Source organism: Schistocerca cancellata, chromosome 4 (genome assembly GCF_023864275.1).
Source record: "Schistocerca cancellata isolate TAMUIC-IGC-003103 chromosome 4, iqSchCanc2.1, whole genome shotgun sequence".
NCBI lineage: Eukaryota > Metazoa > Arthropoda > Insecta > Orthoptera > Acrididae > Schistocerca > Schistocerca cancellata.
In genome coordinates this window covers 620,295,952-620,317,351 of record NC_064629.1, presented here as the reverse complement: position 1 = coordinate 620,317,351, position 21,400 = coordinate 620,295,952, and the positions used below count along the sequence as shown (strand labels likewise).

The 21,400-nt window shown below is 48.3% G+C and overlaps 3 non-coding genes across 3 annotated transcripts; all 3 read right to left on the bottom strand.

Annotated features, from left to right (window-relative positions):
- Nucleotides 1-16,680: 16,680 nt before the first annotated feature.
- Trnar-gcg (transfer RNA arginine (anticodon GCG)) lies at nt 16,681-16,756 on the bottom strand. Its single transcript has one exon. It is a non-coding gene; the product is annotated as a tRNA-Arg (tRNA).
- Nucleotides 16,757-19,397: 2,641 nt separating this feature from the next.
- Nucleotides 19,398-19,473, bottom strand: Trnar-gcg (transfer RNA arginine (anticodon GCG)). The gene has a single exon. It is a non-coding gene; the product is annotated as a tRNA-Arg (tRNA).
- Nucleotides 19,474-20,302: 829 nt separating this feature from the next.
- Trnar-gcg (transfer RNA arginine (anticodon GCG)) lies at nt 20,303-20,378 on the bottom strand. Its single transcript has one exon. It is a non-coding gene; the product is annotated as a tRNA-Arg (tRNA).
- Nucleotides 20,379-21,400: the final 1,022 nt, after the last annotated feature.

Genomic DNA, 21,400 nt, shown 5'->3' with positions numbered 1-21,400 from the left:
ACCTTAAGCCAATACATAGCAGCTCTGTATCTTATCGTAACGTATTGGGTAGATTCCAAGCACCACACTGAGTGATTCCATTGAGATGGTGTCAAAAGCTCCCGATAGTCTAGGTAAGCCGCTCCTTTGTCCTCGTCTGACGAGGGTCCGGTTTGTTGATAGGCTCAATCCGTGAACCCATGTGCTGCCGGCGAAGCTAAGTCCGATTCGAAGAGAGCACAATGGTATGTCCGTGTAACTGACAGGGGGTGTTTGTTTTGCTATCGGCTATCTTGAGTTTGTTGTTGTGACACCGTTGTGATATTGTTTTGAATTGTCCTTTTGCTGTTTCTTTTAGCTGGGACCTATTGTTAACAGACACTACGACTAAAAGGTTCTCTGCATATGCGATAACTCCATCTGTCATTCTTCCCTCCGGTAGTTGCAGGAGGTGTTCAATAGTGGTGTCCCAGAAGATGGAACCACAGATCGACCCTTGGGGACAGTCTTTTCTAACTCGTTTTATTACTTTTCGTCCGACCATCAGCCATTCAACCACTCTCTTTTTACAGTAGTCTAGTTGACTGTTGTATAGTGTTACAGGTACCTCCAGTTGTCTGAGCCTCTTGAACATTGCGGGCCACCAGAGATTATGAAAGTCACGCGCAACGTCCATTATAAATGTCACTGCATATTTAGCGCTAGTGTTGCTGGAAAATTTTAAAGCTTGGTTGAGGGCATCATCAATCATCTTTCCCACACTGAAGCCGAAATATTGTTGGCTTAGGCCATGGAGAGCTCTGCGCGCCTATAAACCCCTGCACAGGAGCTTTTCGTGCATCCTGGCAAGTGTATTTATAAGACATATAGGTATATGACTTAGGATCTGATGGACCCCTGTCAGCTGCCTTCTATAAATACGACTGGTCTGGAAACCTTCGCCGGCCGATGTGGCCGTGCGGTTCTAGGCGCTTCAGTCTGGAACCGCGTGACAGCTACGGTCGCAGGTTCGAATCCTGCCTCGGGCATGGATGTGTGTGATGTCCTTAAATTAGTTAGGTTTAAGTAGTTCTAAGTTCTAGGGGACTGATTACCTAAGAAGTTAAGTCCCATAGTGCTCAGAGCCATTTTTTTTTTTTTGGAAACCTTCCAAATTGTAGGCACACGAACTAGCCGTTGAGCGTCATTCAGCTGAGTACTAAATAATGAGGTGATCTAAGGTATTATCAGTTTTAATACTTCTGAGTGAATTCCGTCTGGTCCAGGTGCTTTTTTCTTTCTGAGCTCTGAGATCGTTATCGCCACTTCTTCTAGCGCAAAGGAACAGGTGACTGTGGTAGTGTTGTATGGTGTGCTCAGTTCCTCTCGCAGTGTTGCTTGTTGTTATGTTTTAGTGTTGGCGATGTCATCAGGTCTTAGCGTTCTCAGAACTAGTGGTCTCTTTATTTGTTCAGCAGTTGTTTTTTATGGTTTGGCTCTGAGCACTATGGGACTCAACTGCTGAGGTCATTAGTCCCCTAGAACTTAGAACTAGTTAAACCTAACTAACCTAAGGACATCACAAATATCCATGCCCGATGCAGGATTCGAACCTGCGACCGTAACGGCCTTGCGGTTCCAGACTGCAGCGCCTTTAACCGCACGGCCACTTCGGCCGGCTTTTATGGTTTCTCCCTATGTTTTTATTAGCGGTGCCACACGTCTGTCCCATTGTTATTTACATGTTTTGAACAATTGGGTTTTGTATTGGTCTTTTACGAGCCTATATGCTTCCAGTCTTCTTTGTGTATCTCTGTCTGCTATTGACCGTAGGTATAGTCAGCTCGCTCTTCGGGTTTCTTGTTTTAGTATAGTCAGTTTTTGTCCATGGTATGTGTGTGCGATTTGAATTGTGTTTTTGGTATCGTTATATTTTGTGCTTTTGTGATGAGATCGGTAAGCATGTGTGCCCGCTTCCGTCGATGATTTAAAGGTTTCCGTCTTGTACTATTCCTCTTAGTCTCTTCAGCTTTATGTAATAGTAAGTGTCGCGTATGTACTCTGTTGGTTGTGCTGTTTTGTCTTTTAGTCTGAAAGTGATCGCGTTGTGGTCAGTGACAGTAATGTGGTCTTGTACTTTACAGTGCGTATGAGTTCTCTGGTAGCGTTATTTACGAGTGTGATGTCTATATTAATCTTCGATCCGTCATGTCCACTGTGTGTCGGTATGTTCCCTTCTACGTTAACAACGTGTAGACGCGCTTCCTGTATGACGTCGCTTATTATGCGTCCTCTGTCGTGTTGGAATTCCACAGGGTGAACCTGGCGTTTATGTCCGAGCATATAAGAACTTTCTTGCCTCGTGCGTATTCGGCTACTAGTTTTATAAAATTTGCATGTGGTGCTATAGAATGACTGTATTTGGCATACAGTGAAGCAAATATCGGCCCCTCCCACTTGAGGTTCGAGTCCTCCCTCGGGCATGTGTGTGTGTGTGTGTGTGTGTGTGTGTGTGTGTGTGTGTGTGTGTGTGTGTGTGTGTTGTTCTTAGCATATGTTAGTTTAAGTAGTGTGTAAGTCTAGGGACCGATGATTTTCGCAGTTTGGTCTCTTAGGGGTTCACACACAACAACCAATTATCCATGTCTTTGGTATGAAGTTTCAATTGTTGCCAAGTGTTCATTAGATAATACCGTTATTTTAACAATATTTATACGTTTATTTAATATGGAAACTGCTGCCTTACTGTCCTGACTACTGGTTATGGTTATCACATTTGTCGGGAAGCATATAAGTTTGCCTTGGTTGGTGTACGGCTCTTGCAGACACAGTATCTATGTTTAGGTCTTAAATGATTTTGGGGAGTTCAGCTCTAACTTGTGCTCCTCACTGCATTCAGTTGAAGAATGTTCATTAGTGATGCTATGGGTGCTTAACGTGTACGTAGCATTTGCTACCTGTTTGAGCATACTCGAAATATGTAAATCCGTATGCCCTGACATGGTCGGCATAAATCATATCTATGTCAAACGGTTCTTCTCTTCGCATACATACTTGTATCATTAAGTCTAACAACTGGTCGGGTTCAGTTGGAATGCTTTCCGTCTTTAGGGTGATGCTGTCTGTCTGCTCCAAAGTTGGGAAACAGACAGTCACCCTATGGATGCAGCTGCCTAAGCAGCATTCTTTGAGCTGTCTATAAAATTTCTTTTCTTTCTAATCCGTTTAGCTTAATGTTAAGTTCGAAGTCATTATAATTATTGTCGACTGCGGTGGGCTCTGCTTTTGTGGTTTTAGATGCCATCGGGCTGGTGCTGGATGAGAGCATTTTGGGACAGAGGTGGTGGGTTTTGCAATGGAGCCGTTGGTGGTGGGTGCGTTGGACCTCACGTCGAAACCCTGAGATGTAGCTATGGCGTCGGGTAGTGTGCTGAGGTCGGCGTTTTATGGTGTGTGCCGTGTATCCTGGTGTTGCACTACCCTCACTACGTCACACGCATTAATCATCTTTTTCGTCACACGTGAAGTTCTAAATAAACTGCGTGCCTTCTGTAGAAGACCCTTTTTGTATGATTTTATTGGGATTACGATACGAGTTGTTACACTGGCAGTAGCTTTCTTTTGATTCGGTTTATTGTTTAAGACAGAGTTGGATGTCGGTGGGAGTTTATTGCTTTGCTCTTTGGTGGCATTGTTGGATTGTACAATGGCAGAGTGTCCTGCTGGGGGAGTACCGGATATTGTTGTTGTGCTTCCATCTGTTGGCGTGTTCTGATTATATATGTTACAAGTATCAATTGGACACCTGTATTCATCATCATTTTCATTTTCATCGTCTCTATCTTCGTTTTAATAATGTTTTTTCTTTTGTGTATTCACAGTCTCCGGTTGTGATTTTGGAATCAGTGGGGTCTCCATGCGTGGATATTTTTATGTTCGTCTTCTTTTTCTACCGTCTATTTCTCGCCAGTTTCGTTATTATTGTAGTCTGCAATATGTAGTTTGGGCACAGTACATGTTAGTATTGTGTCCGGGACAGTAGTCCGCCTGATACAAAAGCCTCAGGCTTAATGTAGTACTCACACTTGGTTGTACCGTATTTACTTCCCTTCACTTGATGTTTCTAGCTGTGTTTGGTTTTCGATATTTGTGTGTTTTGAGTGTTGTCTTATGTTGGGTCTAGTGTTTGGATCGTCTGTTCCCAAGGCTGTTGTTGATACGGTGGTGTGGTTTTCGCCGGTATCTGAGTGTTCTGGACCATTTATTAACTCGTCCTTTATTCTTTGGATTAACGAGGTTTGAAAGTAGTTAATCCAGTAGAACACCTGTTTCTTTATTAGATTTGCTACCTCGTTATGTATCGATCCATTGAAGGTCATGTCGTCGTTATACTCCATTGTATTTGTGTAACTCTCCGCTAGTGTTGTTGTATGCAATAGTGCGGGTATATGATCATAACTGTATGTGCAGTCTGGTAGTAGGTCCAGCTGCTGGTGCCATGAGATGGCACGCCGGGAGTTTCAGCTTCTAGTGGAAGGAAATTTGTGCGTGTGTATTATTATTCTGAGTGTTGTTCACTGTATATTGATTAATTACCTTAATCAGTACCGTCTTTGCGTCTGTCTAGTAACCTTATGTATGTTTGACACCCTCCTCCTTTTGATTTATTACATTGTCTTATCCTGTTTCTACATGGAATACATGCTGTGGGTTCCCTGGTCCTGCATTCTGACTTTTTGTGGCAGACCTGGCCACATTCAGTGCATAGAGCCTCTTGGTTTCTACATGTTTTGGTGGAGTGACCATAGTCGCAGCACTCATAACATTGACTCACAACGGTGAAGTCTTTAACATTAAGTGACTCGAAGTCAGTGTAGACCTTTTGTTTTATGGTGAGATACCAATAAGGTTTTAGTGTCACCTCAAGAACTTGATAGTTGTATCCACGCCCTTTGGAACCTGTTTTGAAGCGAATTTTCGCATCTTGCTCGAACTCGTCCCTAGACGTTTCGTTGCTTAGGTTCAGCTCATAGACACTCTCGAGAAATTCATTGTGGTGATTGTGTCAGGGACTCTGGACTACAATTAGAGGCTTTCGTTTCCTGGGGCCTTAACATACAATGGTGCCCAGTTCCTTCGTTTTTTCCATAATTTTTTGCAGTGATATTGAGTAGCAGTCTCTATGATAACTGCAATTTATGTTGTTCGAATTGATTTGGTATGCAAGTTCTCTTTCCTGGGATTTATCTTTTGAGTCAGTTCTTGCCTGACTGATTCTGCATCTTGATCAGCTGCTGATCTGATGAACAGTGCTGTGGATTGTTTAGATTGAACCACTTCGATACGCTTCGCCTCTTTTGTTATGGGTGAAGATGTCAGTGTTGCTGCATATACAAATGCCTTGGCTTGATTTTGTGCTTGCTCGGGCTCCTTTGTGTAAGTTCCCTAACTTGTTCTTGCAGCTCCCTATTGTGAGTGCTCAGTTCATTGTTTTCAATCTCTAATTTCCCTAATTGTTTCAGAAATTCTATTTGCATCTCTTTGGCAGGGTCTGATACTTTTTGGAGGTCGGACCAAAGTCACCTTTTCTCCTCCTGCAATAATTCAACCTTTGCTTCAGCTGGAAGGTAAGAGGCAAAAGTTTATGTCTTAAAGTCATGAGTTTACTCGTCGACAAATGCTTGGCCTTGAGTTCTCCTCCTAATTCGGAGATTATTGGTGCAGGATTTGCGTTGTTAGTAGTGTTAGGTGCCGGTACTGGTACGGAAACGTAAGGCTGAAACCCTATCATCAGTGTGCATTACAGTTTCTGCCAGTAAACATGGCTTTGACTAAGTGAGCGGGGCTTTGCTCGTAAAGCTATTTTATCAAAACGACAGCAATAGTGCTACTGCTCATTTCAAGTATCGAAGTATTATAGGAATACGACGGAGAGATCTGTTTTCCGCACTGGGGTTGAAGAATGTCATTCGGAAATTAGAATTAACTGGCGATTTGAGAATTGCTCCTAGGGGTCACCGATGGCCAATTGTGCCACAAATTGTTGAAGTTACTGTTGCTATGGCTGAGAATTCTGGACGAGAAGTGCGATCTTCATTCATTGCACGGGCTGTGTCACTACAGGTGAACATTCCGTGATACAGAGTTTGAAAAGTGCTGCAATCAATTGTAAAATGGTATTTTTAGTGCTGTTCCAGGCTGTCGTGCATGCTGAGGGTCGTCACATTGATCAACGCCTGAAACCTGGAACATAAACGTGCTAGACCGTTAAAAATTGTTACCCTCTCTTGTCGAAATGTGTTTCTTTCAATGATTTAATCGTTATTTCTCTTCTGCATGTCCTTACTAATGTTTCCAAAAATTTTCATTGTATTTCTAACAATCGTTTTCATTGGAGCCGTCTCGTGTAGAGAAAGTTTAATCACCACCACCCTGTATTTTCATGAGTTTTTGCATCATCACAGCACTGCGCAATGCAATTATTTCTGTTATTTTAAAATTTCTTGGGCGAATCATTGACGTAAGTTTGCCAACTGGTTCCATACTACTGCTATTGGTACCTACTGAGCACAAAGATGTTGGACCATTTTAGTCTCTGATCGAAAAAAATATGGTTTCAGAATGTTCAAATGTGTGTGAATTCCTAAGGGACCAAACTACTGAGGTCATCGGTCCCTAGAATTACAAATTACTTAAACTAGCTTTAACTTATGCTAAAAAAACACACACCTATGCCCGAGGGAGGACTCGAACATCCGGCGGGAGCGGCCGCGCAGACCGTGACATGGCGCGTCAAACTGCGCTGTAAAATATCGGTATGTATCATTTGTACGGACACTTAAAGTTGATTTTTTCTGCCTGTTCAGGCAGTCGACACCAAGTATTTGTAAAGTTCGCTTCTGTTGACGGAGAAGTTGTCGCTGAGCTGTGTCATTTATATGCTCTGCGACTGAGAAATTGATGGTAAGGTATTTTGGTGACTGTGTCTTCTAACCAAGTACCTTATTTCTATAGTTAACATATCGAATTTGTCCAACTTACCTACTCTCATACTATTTTCATATGATCCGCATATCAGCTGTACTTCCCAAACGTGAAATCTTCCATTCCTTTACAGTGTCGTATGTTTTCAATAGCCCCTACGTAACTGCGGTTTGCCGCTACTGTCGCAGGTTCGAATCCTGCCTCGGGCATGGATGTGTGTGATGTCCTTAGGTTAGTTAGGTTTAATTAGTTCTAAGTTCTAGGTGACTGATGACCCCAGAAGTTAAGTCGCATAGTGCTCAGAGCCATTTTCGTAACTGCTGTTTACAATTATAAATAACAGATGGTGTTGTTACCTGCACCTAATAGTTCGGTGCTAGCAGACTCTGCGATTCTATCGTGTTGTGTGTCGTTGCATTCGGTATTCGTTATGCTATCAGCTCAAAGTGTGTCACCTTTTAAGGATTTTTATTATCTCGAGGTATGTGTACTGTTCGCACTTCGGTTACCTTTCTTCTTGTCCACCTAAGGATGTTAGACCACTACTGATTATTACCGTTGACTTTATTACCTACTCGCTACACGGTCTATTTAGTTTTTTGTGCCGCGTGGGATTAGCCGAGCGGTCTAGGGCGCTGCAGTCATTTACTGTGCGGCTGGTCCCGGCGGAGGTTCGAGTCCTCACTTGGGCATGAGTTTGTGTGTTTCTCCTTAGGATAATTTAGGTCAAGTAGTGTGTAAGCTTAGGGACTGATGACCTTAGCAGTTAAGTCCCATAAGATTTCACACAGATTTGAACATTTTTTGTTTTGTGTTAACGTACATTTTCTCCCCATTGTTTTCCACTGTACAGTGAATTCGAAGCTGTTGCCAGTTTCTATATCCGTATTCCTTTCGGTGGAGATTTGGATTTCAAACAAGCTAACAGATAATTTTATAATCCGCAACAACGATGGGATCCACTTTTCTGCGTTTTCCCCAGGCGGTGTGTCGTGTTCTTCAATTGTCGCATTGACTGTATTTTCTTCGTTATTACAATCTTTTTAGCTGTGCTATTCGTTTGCAGACTGCCCCAAGCTCATGTGGTGGGTCGTACTCTGTCGAATTCTTTGTGTACTTGCGTTTTGTTTGCTCATGAACTGCACATTGATGTTCGCTTACTGTTTTCATGATTTTCCACAGTTGAAGCAAACCGTTTGTTCTTCTTGATAAAATTGGCAATATGTCAACAGGTGTGGCATTTGGAGGGTAGGAGGTGGTGGAAAGAGAATTCTCCTGCTCGCTGTGGAGTATACTCTGAGAGGGAAAGATGAAATTGGTAGCCGAACTATAACTTGAACTCGCATCCTTGCATTTCGCAGGAAGTGCGCTACAAATTACGACCACATAGCATCATGGATGATCACAAAATCGTATGTGTGTTCTGTGGGTATATTGAAAGGAATCTTCCGCCATATGGCAGACGCAGTCTCGAGAGCAGTCAAAAGCATGGATTGCTTTTACCTGCAGATCGCCACTCATATTGAAACCACCTACATCTACCCGATAAAAAAAAAGCTATCCTGTGTTATTTCCAGACACCGAGAGTGGTAGAAACAATTATCCTTTGTCGTAGGTTCTCAGTACAGTTGTCGATTGCAATACGATGACAAATCAGGATCCTCTGTTCTGGAGCCTAGCAGTGGTGTCATGTCTTTAATAACGTGCCCATATGTAGATTACACAGAATTACACAAACTTTGCTACAAGGTGGAGCCTCATAGAATTCTTCCGGGTAGGTAAGATGTGCATTATGTATGGGAAGCTACCACATGAATCCAGAATGAGATTTTCACTCTGCAGCGGAGTGTGCGCTGATATGAAACTTCCTGGCAGATTAAAACTGTGTGCCCGACCGAGACTCGAACTCGGGACCTTTTGCCTTTCGCGGGCAAGTGCTCTACCAACTGAGCTACCGAAGCACGACTCACGCCCGGTACTCACAGCTCTACTTCTGCCAGTACCTCGTCTCCTACCTTCCAAACTTTACAGAAGCTCTCCTGCGAACCTTGCAGAACTAGCACTCCTGAAAGAAAGGATATTGCGGAGACATGGCTTAGCCACAGCCTGGGGGATGTTTCCAGAATGAGATTTTCACTCTGCAGCGGAGTGTGCGCTGATATGAAACTTCCTGGCAGATTAAAACTGTGTGCCCGACCGAGACTCGAACTCGGGACCTTTTGCCTTTCGCGGGCAAGTGCTCTACCAACTGAGCTACCGAAGCACGACTCACGCCCGGTACTCACAGCTCTACTTCTGCCAGTACCTCGTCTCCTACCTTCCAAACTTTACAGAAGCTCTCCTGCGAACCTTGCAGAACTAGCACTCCTGAAAGAAAGGATATTGCGGAGACATGGCTTAGCCACAGCCTGGGGGATGTTTCCAGAATGAGATTTTCACTCCGCAGCGGAGTGTGCGCTGATATGAAACTTCCTGGCAGATTAAAACTGTGTGCCCGACCGAGACTCGAACTCGGGACCTTTTGCCTTTCGCGGGCAAGTGCTCTACCAACTGAGCTACCGAAGCACGACTCACGCCCGGTACTCACAGCTCTACTTCTGCCAGTACCTCGTCTCCTACCTTCCAAACTTTACAGAAGCTCTCCTGCGAACCTTGCAGAACTAGCACTCCTGAAAGAAAGGATATTGCGGAGACATGGCTTAGCCACAGCCTGGGGGATGTTTCCAGAATGAGATTTTCACTCTGCAGCGGAGTGTGCGCTGATATGAAACTTCCTGGCAGATTAAAACTGTGTGCCCGACCGAGACTCGAACTCGGGACCTTTTGCCTTTCGCGGGCAAGTGCTCTACCAACTGAGCTACCGAAGCACGACTCACGCCCGGTACTCACAGCTCTACTTCTGCCAGTACCTCGTCTCCTACCTTCCAAACTTTACAGAAGCTCTCCTGCGAACCTTGCAGAACTAGCACTCCTGAAAGAAAGGATATTGCGGAGACATGGCTTAGCCACAGCCTGGGGGATGTTTCCAGAATGAGATTTTCACTCTGCAGCGGAGTGTGCGCTGATATGAAACTTCCTGGCAGATTAAAACTGTGTGCCCGACCGAGACTCGAACTCGGGACCTTTTGCCTTTCGCGGGCAAGTGCTCTACCAACTGAGCTACCGAAGCACGACTCACGCCCGGTACTCACAGCTCTACTTCTGCCAGTACCTCGTCTCCTACCTTCCAAACTTTACAGAAGCTCTCCTGCGAACCTTGCAGAACTAGCACTCCTGAAAGAAAGGATATTGCGGAGACATGGCTTAGCCACAGCCTGGGGGATGTTTCCAGAATGAGATTTTCACTCTGCAGCGGAGTGTGCGCTGATATGAAACTTCCTGGCAGATTAAAACTGTGTGCCTGACCGAGACTCGAACTCGGGACCTTTTGCCTTTCGCGGGCAAGTGCTCTACCAACTGAGCTACCGAAGCACGACTCACGCCCGGTACTCACAGCTCTACTTCTGCCAGTACCTCGTCTCCTACCTTCCAAACTTTACAGAAGCACTCCTGCGAACCTTGCAGAACTAGCACTCCTGAAAGAAAGGATATTGCGGAGACATGGCTTAGCCACAGCCTGGGGGATGTTTCCAGAATGAGATTTTCACTCTGCAGCGGAGTGTGCGCTGATATGAAACTTCCTGGCAGATTAAAACTGTGTGCCCGACCGAGACTCGAACTCGGGACCTTTTGCCTTTCGCGGGCAAGTGCTCTACCAACTGAGCTACCGAAGCACGACTCACGCCCGGTACTCACAGCTCTACTTCTGCCAGTACCTCGTCTCCTACCTTCCAAACTTTACAGAAGCTCTCCTGCGAACCTTGCAGAACTAGCACTCCTGAAAGAAAGGATATTGCGGAGACATGGCTTAGCCACAGCCTGGGGGATGTTTCCAGAATGAGATTTTCACTCTGCAGCGGAGTGTGCGCTGATATGAAACTTCCTGGCAGATTAAAACTGTGTGCCCGACCGAGACTCGAACTCGGGACCTTTTGCCTTTCACGGGCAAGTGCTCTACCAACTGAGCTACCGAAGCACGACTCACGCCCGGTACTCACAGCTCTACTTCTGCCAGTACCTCGTCTCCTACCTTCCAAACGTTACAGAAGCACTCCTGCGAACCTTGCAGAACTAGCACTCCTGAAAGAAAGGATATTGCGGAGACATGGCTTAGCCACAGCCTGGGGGATATTTCCAGAATGAGATTTTCACTCTGCAGCGGAGTGTGCGCTGATATGAAACTTCCTGGCAGATTAAAACTGTGTGCCCGACCGAGACTCGAACTCGGGACCTTTTGCCTTTCGCGGGCAAGTGCTCTACCAACTGAGCTACCGAAGCACGACTCACGCCCGGTACTCACAGCTCTACTTCTGCCAGTACCTCGTCTCCTACCTTCCAAACTTTACAGAAGCTCTCCTGCGAACCTTGCAGAACTAGCACTCCTGAAAGAAAGGATATTGCGGAGACATGGCTTAGCCACAGCCTGGGGGATGTTCCCAGAATGAGATTTTCACTCTGCAGCGGAGTGTGCGCTGATATGAAACTTCCTGGCAGATTAAAACTGTGTGCCCAACCGAGACTCGAACTCGGGACCTTTTGCCTTTCGCGGGCAAGTGCTCTACCAACTGAGCTACCGAAGCACGACTCACGCCCGGTACTCACAGCTCTACTTCTGCCAGTACCTCGTCTCCTACCTTCCAAACTTTACAGAAGCTCTCCTGCGAACCTTGCAGAACTAGCACTCCTGAAAGAAAGGATATTGCGGAGACATGGCTTAGCCACAGCCTGGGGGATGTTTCCAGAATGAGATTTTCACTCTGCAGCGGAGTGTGCGCTGATATGAAACTTCCTGGCAGATTAAAACTGTGTGCCCGACCGAGACTCGAACTCGGGACCTTTTGCCTTTCGCGGGCAAGTGCTCTACCAACTGAGCTACCGAAGCACGACTCACGCCCGGTACTCACAGCTCTACTTCTGCCAGTACCTCGTCTCCTACCTTCCAAACTTTACAGAAGCTCTCCTGCGAACCTTGCAGAACTAGCACTCCTGAAAGAAAGGATATTGCGGAGACATGGCTTAGCCACAGCCTGGGGGATGTTTCCAGAATGAGATTTTCACTCTGCAGCGGAGTGTGCGCTGATATGAAACTTCCTGGCAGATTAAAACTGTGTGCCCGACCGAGACTCGAACTCGGGACCTTTTGCCTTTCGCGGGCAAGTGCTCTACCAACTGAGCTACCGAAGCACGACTCACGCCCGGTACTCACAGCTCTACTTCTGCCAGTACCTCGTCTCCTACCTTCCAAACTTTACAGAAGCTCTCCTGCGAACCTTGCAGAACTAGCACTCCTGAAAGAAAGGATATTGCGGAGACATGGCTTAGCCACAGCCTGGGGGATGTTTCCAGAATGAGATTTTCACTCTGCAGTGGAGTGTGCGCTGATATGAAACTTCCTGGCAGATTAAAACTGTGTGCCCGACCGAGACTCGAACTCGGGACCTTTTGCCTTTCGCGGGCAAGTGCTCTACCAACTGAGCTACCGAAGCACGACTCACGCCCGGTACTCACAGCTCTACTTCTGCCAGTACCTCGTCTCCTACCTTCCAAACTTTACAGAAGCTCTCCTGCGAACCTTGCAGAACTAGCACTCCTGAAAGAAAGGATATTGCGGAGACATGGCTTAGCCACAGCCTGGGGGATGTTTCCAGAATGAGATTTTGACTCTGCAGTGGAGTGTGCGCTGATATGAAACTTCCTGGCAGATTAAAACTGTGTGCCCGACCGAGACTCGAACTCGGGACCTTTTGCCTTTCGCGGGCAAGTGCTCTACCAACTGAGCTACCGAAGCACGACTCACGCCCGGTACTCACAGCTCTACTTCTGCCAGTACCGCGTCTCCTACCTTCCAAACTTTACAGAAGCTCTCCTGCGAACCTTGCAGAACTAGCACTCCTGAAAGAAAGGATATTGCGGAGACATGGCTTAGCCACAGCCTGGGGGATGTTTCCAGAATGAGATTTTCACTCTGCAGCGGAGTGTGCGCTGATATGAAACTTCCTGGCAGATTAAAACTGTGTGCCCGACCGAGACTCGAACTCGGGACCTTTTGCCTTTCGCGGGCAAGTGCTCTACCAACTGAGCTACCGAAGCACGACTCACGCCCGGTACCCACAGCTCTACTTCTGCCAGTACCTCGTCTCCTACCTTCCAAACTTTACAGAAGCTCTCCTGCGAACCTTGCAGAACTAGCACTCCTGAAAGAAAGGATATTGCGGAGACATGGCATAGCCACAGCCTGGGGGATGTTTCCAGAATGAGATTTTCACTCTGCAGCGGAGTGTGCGCTGATATGAAACTTCCTGGCAGATTAAAACTGTGTGCCCGACCGAGACTCGAACTCGGGACCTTTTGCCTTTCGCGGGCAAGTGCTCTACCAACTGAGCTACCGAAGCACGACTCACGCCAGGTACTCACAGCTCTACTTCTGCCAGTACCTCGTCTCCTACCTTCCAAACTTCACAGAAGCTCTCCTGCGAACCTTGCAGAACTAGCACTCCTGAAAGAAAGGATATTGCGGAGACATGGCTTAGCCACAGCCTGGGGGATGTTTCCAGAATGAGATTTTCACTCTGCAGCGGAGTGTGCGCTGATATGAAACTTCCTGGCAGATTAAAACTGTGTGCCCGACCGAGACTCGAACTCGGGACCTTTTGCCTTTCGCGGGCAAGTGCTCTACCAACTGAGCTACCGAAGCACGACTCACGCCCGGTACTCACAGCTCTACTTCTGCCAGTACCTCGTCTCCTACCTTCCAAACTTTACAGAAGCTCTCCTGCGAACCTTGCAGAACTAGCACTCCTGAAAGAAAGGATATTGCGGAGACATGGCTTAGCCACAGCCTGGGGGATGTTTCCAGAATGAGATTTTCACTCTGCAGCGGAGTGTGCGCTGATATGAAACTTCCTGGCAGATTAAAACTGTGTGCCCGACCGAGACTCGAACTCGGGACCTTTTGCCTTTCGCGGGCAAGTGCTCTACCAACTGAGCTACCGAAGCACGACTCACGCCCGGTACTCACAGCTCTACTTCTGCCAGTACCTCGTCTCCTACCTTCCAAACTTTACAGAAGCTCTCCTGCGAACCTTGCAGAACTAGCACTCCTGAAAGAAAGGATATTGCGGAGACATGGCTTAGCCACAGCCTGGGGGATGTTTCCAGAATGAGATTTTCACTCCGCAGCGGAGTGTGCGCTGATATGAAACTTCCTGGCAGATTAAAACTGTGTGCCCGACCGAGACTCGAACTCGGGACCTTTTGCCTTTCGCGGGCAAGTGCTCTATCAACTGAGCTACCGAAGCACGACTCACGCCCGGTACTCACAGCTCTACTTCTGCCAGTACCTCGTCTCCTACCTTCCAAACTTTACAGAAGCTCTCCTGCGAACCTTGCAGAACTAGCACTCCTGAAAGAAAGGATATTGCGGAGACATGGCTTAGCCACAGCCTGGGGGATGTTTCCAGAATGAGATTTTCACTCTGCAGCGGAGTGTGCGCTGATATGAAACTTCCTGGCAGATTAAAACTGTGTGCCCGACCGAGACTCGAACTCGGGACCTTTTGCCTTTCGCGGGCAAGTGCTCTACCAACTGAGCTACCGAAGCACGACTCACGCCCGGTACTCACAGCTCTACTTCTGCCAGTACCTCGTCTCCTACCTTCCAAACTTTACAGAAGCTCTCCTGCGAACCTTGCAGAACTAGCACTCCTGAAAGAAAGGATATTGCGGAGAAATGGCTTAGCCACAGCCTGGGGGATGTTTCCAGAATGAGATTTTCACTCTGCAGCGGAGTGTGCGCTGATATGAAACTTCCTGGCAGATTAAAACTGTGTGCCCGACCGAGACTCGAACTCGGGACCTTTTGCCTTTCGCGGGCAAGTGCTCTACCAACTGAGCTACCGAAGCACGACTCACGCCCGGTACTCACAGCTCTACTTCTGCCAGTACCTCGTCTCCTACCTTCCAAACTTTACAGAAGCTCTCCTGCGAACCTTGCAGGACTAGCACTCCTGAAAGAAAGGATATTGCGGAGACATGGCTTAGCCACAGCCTGGGGGATGTTTCCAGAATGAGATTTTCACTCTGCAGCGGAGTGTGCGCTGATATGAAACTTCCTGGCAGATTAAAACTGTGTGCCCGACCGAGACTCGAACTCGGGACCTTTTGCCTTTCGCGGGCAAGTGCTCTACCAACTGAGCTACCGAAGCACGACTCACGCCCGGTACTCACAGCTCTACTTCTGCCAGTACCTCGTCTCCTACCTTCCAAACTTTACAGAAGCTCTCCTGCGAACCTTGCAGAACTAGCACTCCTGAAAGAAAGGATATTGCGGAGACATGGCTTAGCCATAGCCTGGGGGATGTTTCCAGAATGAGATTTTCACTCTGCAGCGGAGTGTGCGCTGATATGAAACTTCCTGGCAGATTAAAACTGTGTGCCCGACCGAGACTCGAACTCGGGACCTTTTGCCTTTCGCGGGCAAGTGCTCTACCAACTGAGCTACCGAAGCACGACTCACGCCCGGTACTCACAGCTCTACTTCTGCCAGTACCTCGTCTCCTACCTTCCAAACTTTACAGAAGCTCTCCTGCGAACCTTGCAGAACTAGCACTCCTGAGAGAAAGGATATTGCGGAGACATGGCTTAGCCACAGACTGGGGGATGTTTCCAGAATGAGATTTTCACTCTGCAGCGGAGTGTGCGCTGATATGAAACTTCCTGGCAGATTAAAACTGTGTGCCCGACCGAGACTCGAACTCGGGACCTTTTGCCTTTCGCGGGCAAGTGCTCTACCAACTGAGCTACCGAAGCACGACTCACGCCCGGTACTCACAGCTCTACTTCTGCCAGTACCTCGTCTCCTACCTTCCAAACTTTACAGAAGCTCTCCTGCGAACCTTGCAGAACTAGCACTCCTGAAAGAAAGGATATTGCGGAGACATGGCTTAGCCACAGCCTGGGGGATGTTTCCAGAATGAGATTTTCACTCTGCAGCGGAGTGTGCGCTGATATGAAACTTCCTGGCAGATTAAAACTGTGTGCCCGACCGAGACTCGAACTCGGGACCTTTTGCCTTTCGCGGGCAAGTGCTCTACCAACTGAGCTACCGAAGCACGACTCACGCCCGGTACTCACAGCTCTACTTCTGCCAGTACCTCGTCTCCTACCTTCCAAACTTTACAGAAGCTCTCCTGCGAACCTTGCAGAACTAGCCCTCCTGAAAGAAACGATATTGCGGAGACATGGCTTAGCCACAGCCTGGGGGATGTTTCCAGAATGAGATTTTCACTCTGCAGCGGAGTGTGCGCTGATATGAAACTTCCTGGCAGATTAAAACTGTGTGCCCGACCGAGACTCGAACTCGGGACCTTTTGCCTTTCGCGGGCAAGTGCTCTACCAACTGAGCTACCGAAGCACGACTCACGCCAGGTACTCACAGCTCTACTTCTGCCAGTACCTCGTCTCCTACCTTCCAAACTTTACAGAAGCTCTCCTGCGAACCTTGCAGAACTAGCACTCCTGAAAGAAAGGATATTGCGGAGACATGGCTTAGCCACAGCCTGGGGGATGTTTCCAGAATGAGATTTTCACTCTGCAGCGGAGTGTGCGCTGATATGAAACTTCCTGGCAGATTAAAACTGTGTGCCCGACCGAGACTCGAACTCGGGACCTTTTGCCTTTCGCAGGCAAGTGCTCTACCAACTGAGCTACCGAAGCACGACTCACGCCCGGTACTCACAGCTCTACTTCTGCCAGTACCTCGTCTCCTACCTTCCAAACTTTACAGAAGCTCTCCTGCGAACCTTGCAGAACTAGCACTCCTGAAAGAAAGGATATTGCGGAGACATGGCTTAGCCACAGCCTGGGGGATGTTTCCAGAATGAGATTTTCACTCTGCAGCGGAGTGTGCGCTGATATGAAACTTCCTGGCAGATTAAAACTGTGTGCCCGACCGAGACCCGAACTCGGGACCTTTTGCCTTTCGCGGGCAAGTGCTCTACCAACTGAGCTACCTAAGCACGACTCACGCCCGGTACTCACAGCTCTACTTCTGCCAGTACCTCGTCTCCTACCTTCCAAACTTTACAGAAGCTCTCCTGCGAACCTTGCAGAACTAGCACTCCTGAAAGAAACGATATTGCGGAGACATGGCTTAGCCACAGCCTGGGGGATGTTTCCAGAATGAGATTTTCACTCTGCAGCGGAGTGTGCGCTGATATGAAACTTCCTGGCAGATTAAAACTGTGTGCCCGACCGAGACTCGAACTCGGGACCTTTTGCCTTTCGCGGGCAAGTGCTCTATCAACTGAGCTACCGAAGCACGACTCACGCCCGGTACTCACAGCTCTACTTCTGCCAGTACCTCGTCTCCTACCTTCCAAACTTTACAGAAGCTCTCCTGCGAACCTTGCAGAACTAGCACTCCTGAAAGAAAGGATATTGCGGAGACATGGCTTAGCCACAGCCTGGGGATGTTTCCAGAATGAGATTTTCACTCTGCAGCGGAGTGTGCGCTGATATGAAACTTCCTGGCAGATTAAAACTGTGTGCCCGACCGAGACTCGAACTCGGGACCTTTTGCCTTTCGCGGGCAAGTGCTCTACCAACTGAGCTACCGAAGCACGACTCACGCCCGGTACTCACAGCTCTACTTCTGCCAGTACCTCGTCTCCTACCTTCCAAACTTTACAGAAGCTCTCCTGCGAACCTTGCAGGACTAGCACTCCTGAAAGAAAGGATATTGCGGAGACATGGCTTAGCCACAGCCTGGGGGATGTTTCCAGAATGAGATTTTCACTCTGCAGCGGAGTGTGCGCTGATATGAAACTTCCTGGCAGATTAAAACTGTGTGCCCGACCGAGACTCGAACTCGGGACCTTTTGCCTTTCGCGGGCAAGTGCTCTACCAACTGAGCTACCGAAGCACGACTCACGCCCGGTACTCACAGCTCTACTTCTGCCAGTACCTCGTCTCCTACCTTCCAAACTTTACAGAAGCTCTCCTGCGAACCTTGCAGAACTAGCACTCCTGAAAGAAAGGATATTGCGGAGACATGGCTTAGCCACAGCCTGGGGGATGTTTCCAGAATGAGATTTTCACTCTGCAGCGGAGTGTGCGCTGATATGAAACTTCCTGGCAGATTAAAACTGTGTGCCCGACCGAGACTCGAACTCGGGACCTTTTGCCTTTCGCGGGCAAGTGCTCTACCAACTGAGCTACCGAAGCACGACTCACGCCCGGTACTCACAGCTCTACTTCTGCCAGTACCTCGTCTCCTACCTTCCAAACTTTACAGAAGCTCTCCTGCGAACCTTGCAGAACTAGCACTCCTGAGAGAAAGGATATTGCGGAGACATGGCTTAGCCACAGACTGGGGGATGTTTCCAGAATGAGATTTTCACTCTGCAGCGGAGTGTGCGCTGATATGAAACTTCCTGGCAGATTAAAACTGTGTGCCCGACCGAGACTCGAACTCGGGACCTTTTGCCTTTCGCGGGCAAGTGCTCTACCAACTGAGCTACCGAAGCACGACTCACGCCCGGTACTCACAGCTCTACTTCTGCCAGTACCTCGTCTCCTACCTTCCAAACTTTACAGAAGCTCTCCTGCGAACCTTGCAGAACTAGCACTCCTGAAAGAAAGGATATTGCGGAGACATGGCTTAGCCACAGCCTGGGGGATGTTTCCAGAATGAGATTTTCACTCTGCAGCGGAGTGTGCGCTGATATGAAACTTCCTGGCAGATTAAAACTGTGTGCCCGACCGAGACTCGAACTCGGGACCTTTTGCCTTTCGCGGGCAAGTGCTCTACCAACTGAGCTACCGAAGCACGACTCACGCCCGGTACTCACAGCTCTACTTCTGCCTGTACCTCGTCTCCTACCTTCCAAACTTTACAGAAGCTCTCCTGCGAACCTTGCAGAACTAGCCCTCCTGAAAGAAACGATATTGCGGAGACATGGCTTAGCCACAGCCTGGGGGATGTTTCCAGAATGAGATTTTCACTCTGCAGCGGAGTGTGCGCTGATATGAAACTTCCTGGCAGATTAAAACTGTGTGCCCGACCGAGACTCGAACTCGGGACCTTTTGCCTTTCGCGGGCAAGTGCTCTACCAACTGAGCTACCGAAGCACGACTCACGCCAGGTACTCACAGCTCTACTTCTGCCAGTACCTCGTCTCCTACCTTCCAAACTTTACAGAAGCTCTCCTGCGAACCTTGCAGAACTAGCACTCCTGAAAGAAAGGATATTGCGGAGACATGGCTTAGCCACAGCCTGGGGGATGTTTCCAGAATGAGATTTTCACTCTGCAGCGGAGTGTGCGCTGATATGAAACTTCCTGGCAGATTAAAACTGTGTGCCCGACCGAGACTCGAACTCGGGACCTTTTGCCTTTCGCAGGCAAGTGCTCTACCAACTGAGCTACCGAAGCACGACTCACGCCCGGTACTCACAGCTCTACTTCTGCCAGTACCTCGTCTCCTACCTTCCAAACTTTACAGAAGCTCTCCTGCGAACCTTGCAGAACTAGCACTCCTGAAAGAAACGATATTGCGGAGACATGGCTTAGCCACAGCCTGGGGGATGTTTCCAGAATGAGATTTTCACTCTGCAGCGGAGTGTGCGCTGATATGAAACTTCCTGGCAGATTAAAACTGTGTGCCCGACCGAGACCCGAACTCGGGACCTTTTGCCTTTCGCGGGCAAGTGCTCTACCAACTGAGCTACCTAAGCACGACTCACGCCCGGTACTCACAGCTCTACTTCTGCCAGTACCTCGTCTCCTACCTTCCAAACTTTACAGAAGCTCTCCTGCGAACCTTGCAGAACTAGCACTCCTGAAAGAAACGATATTGCGGAGACATGGCTTAGCCACAGCCTGGGGGATGTTTCCAGAATGAGATTTTCACTCTGCAGCGGAGTGTGCGCTGATATGAAACTTCCTGGCAGATTAAAACTGTGTGCCCGACCGAGACTCGAACTCGGGACCTTTTGCCTTTCGCGGGCAAGTGCTCTATCAACTGAGCTACCGAAGCACGACTCACGCCCGGTACTCACAGCTCTACTTCTGCCAGTACCTCGTCTCCTACCTTCCAAACTTTACAGAAGCTCTCCTGCGAACCTTGCAGAACTAGCACTCCTGAAAGAAAGGATATTGCGGAGACATGGCTTAGCCACAGCCTGGGGATGTTTCCAGAATGAGATTTTCACTCTGCAGCGGAGTGTGCGCTGATATGAAACTTCCTGGCAGATTAAAACTGTGTGCCCGACCGAGACTCGAACTCGGGACCTTTTGCCTTTCGCAGGCAAGTGCTCTACCAACTGAGCTACCGAAGCACGACTCACGCCCGGTACTCACAGCTCTACTTCTGCCAGTACCTCGTCTCCTACCTTCCAAACTTTACAGAAGCTCTCCTGCGAACCTTGCAGAACTAGCACTCCTGAAAGAAAGGATATTGCGGAGACATGGCTTAGCCACAGCCTGGGGGATGTTTCCAGAATGAGATTTTCACTCTGCAGCGGAGTGTGCGCTGATATGAAACTTCCTGGCAGATTAAAACTGTGTGCCCGACCGAGACCCGAACTCGGGACCTTTTGCCTTTCGCGGGCAAGTGCTCTACCAACTGAGCTACCTAAGCACGACTCACGCCCGGTACTCACAGCTCTACTTCTGCCAGTACCTCGTCTCCTACCTTCCAAACTTTACAGAAGCTCTCCTGCGAACCTTGCAGAACTAGCACTCCTGAAAGAAACGATATTGCGGAGACATGGCTTAGCCACAGCCTGGGGGATGTTTCCAGAATGAGATTTTCACTCTGCAGCGGAGTGTGCGCTGATATGAAACTTCCTGGCAGATTAAAACTGTGTGCCCGACCGAGACTCGAACTCGGGACCTTTTGCCTTTCGCGGGCAAGTGCTCTATCAACTGAGCTACCGAAGCACGACTCACGCCCGGTACTCACAGCTCTACTTCTGCCAGTACCTCGTCTCCTACCTTCCAAACTTTACAGAAGCTCTCCTGCGAACCTTGCAGAACTAGCACTCCTGAAAGAAAGGATATTGCGGAGACATGGCTTAGCCACAGCCTGGGGATGTTTCCAGAATGAGATTTTCACTCTGCAGCGGAGTGTGCGCTGATATGAAACTTCCTGGCAGATTAAAACTGTGTGCCCGACCGAGACTCGAACTCGGGACCTTTTGCCTTTCGCGGGCAAGTGCTCTACCAACTGAGCTACCGAAGCACGACTCACGCCCGGTACTCACAGCTCTACTTCTGCCAGTACCTCGTCTCCTACCTTCCAAACTTTACAGAAGCTCTCCTGCGAACCTTGCAGAACTAGCACTCCTGAAAGAAAGGAT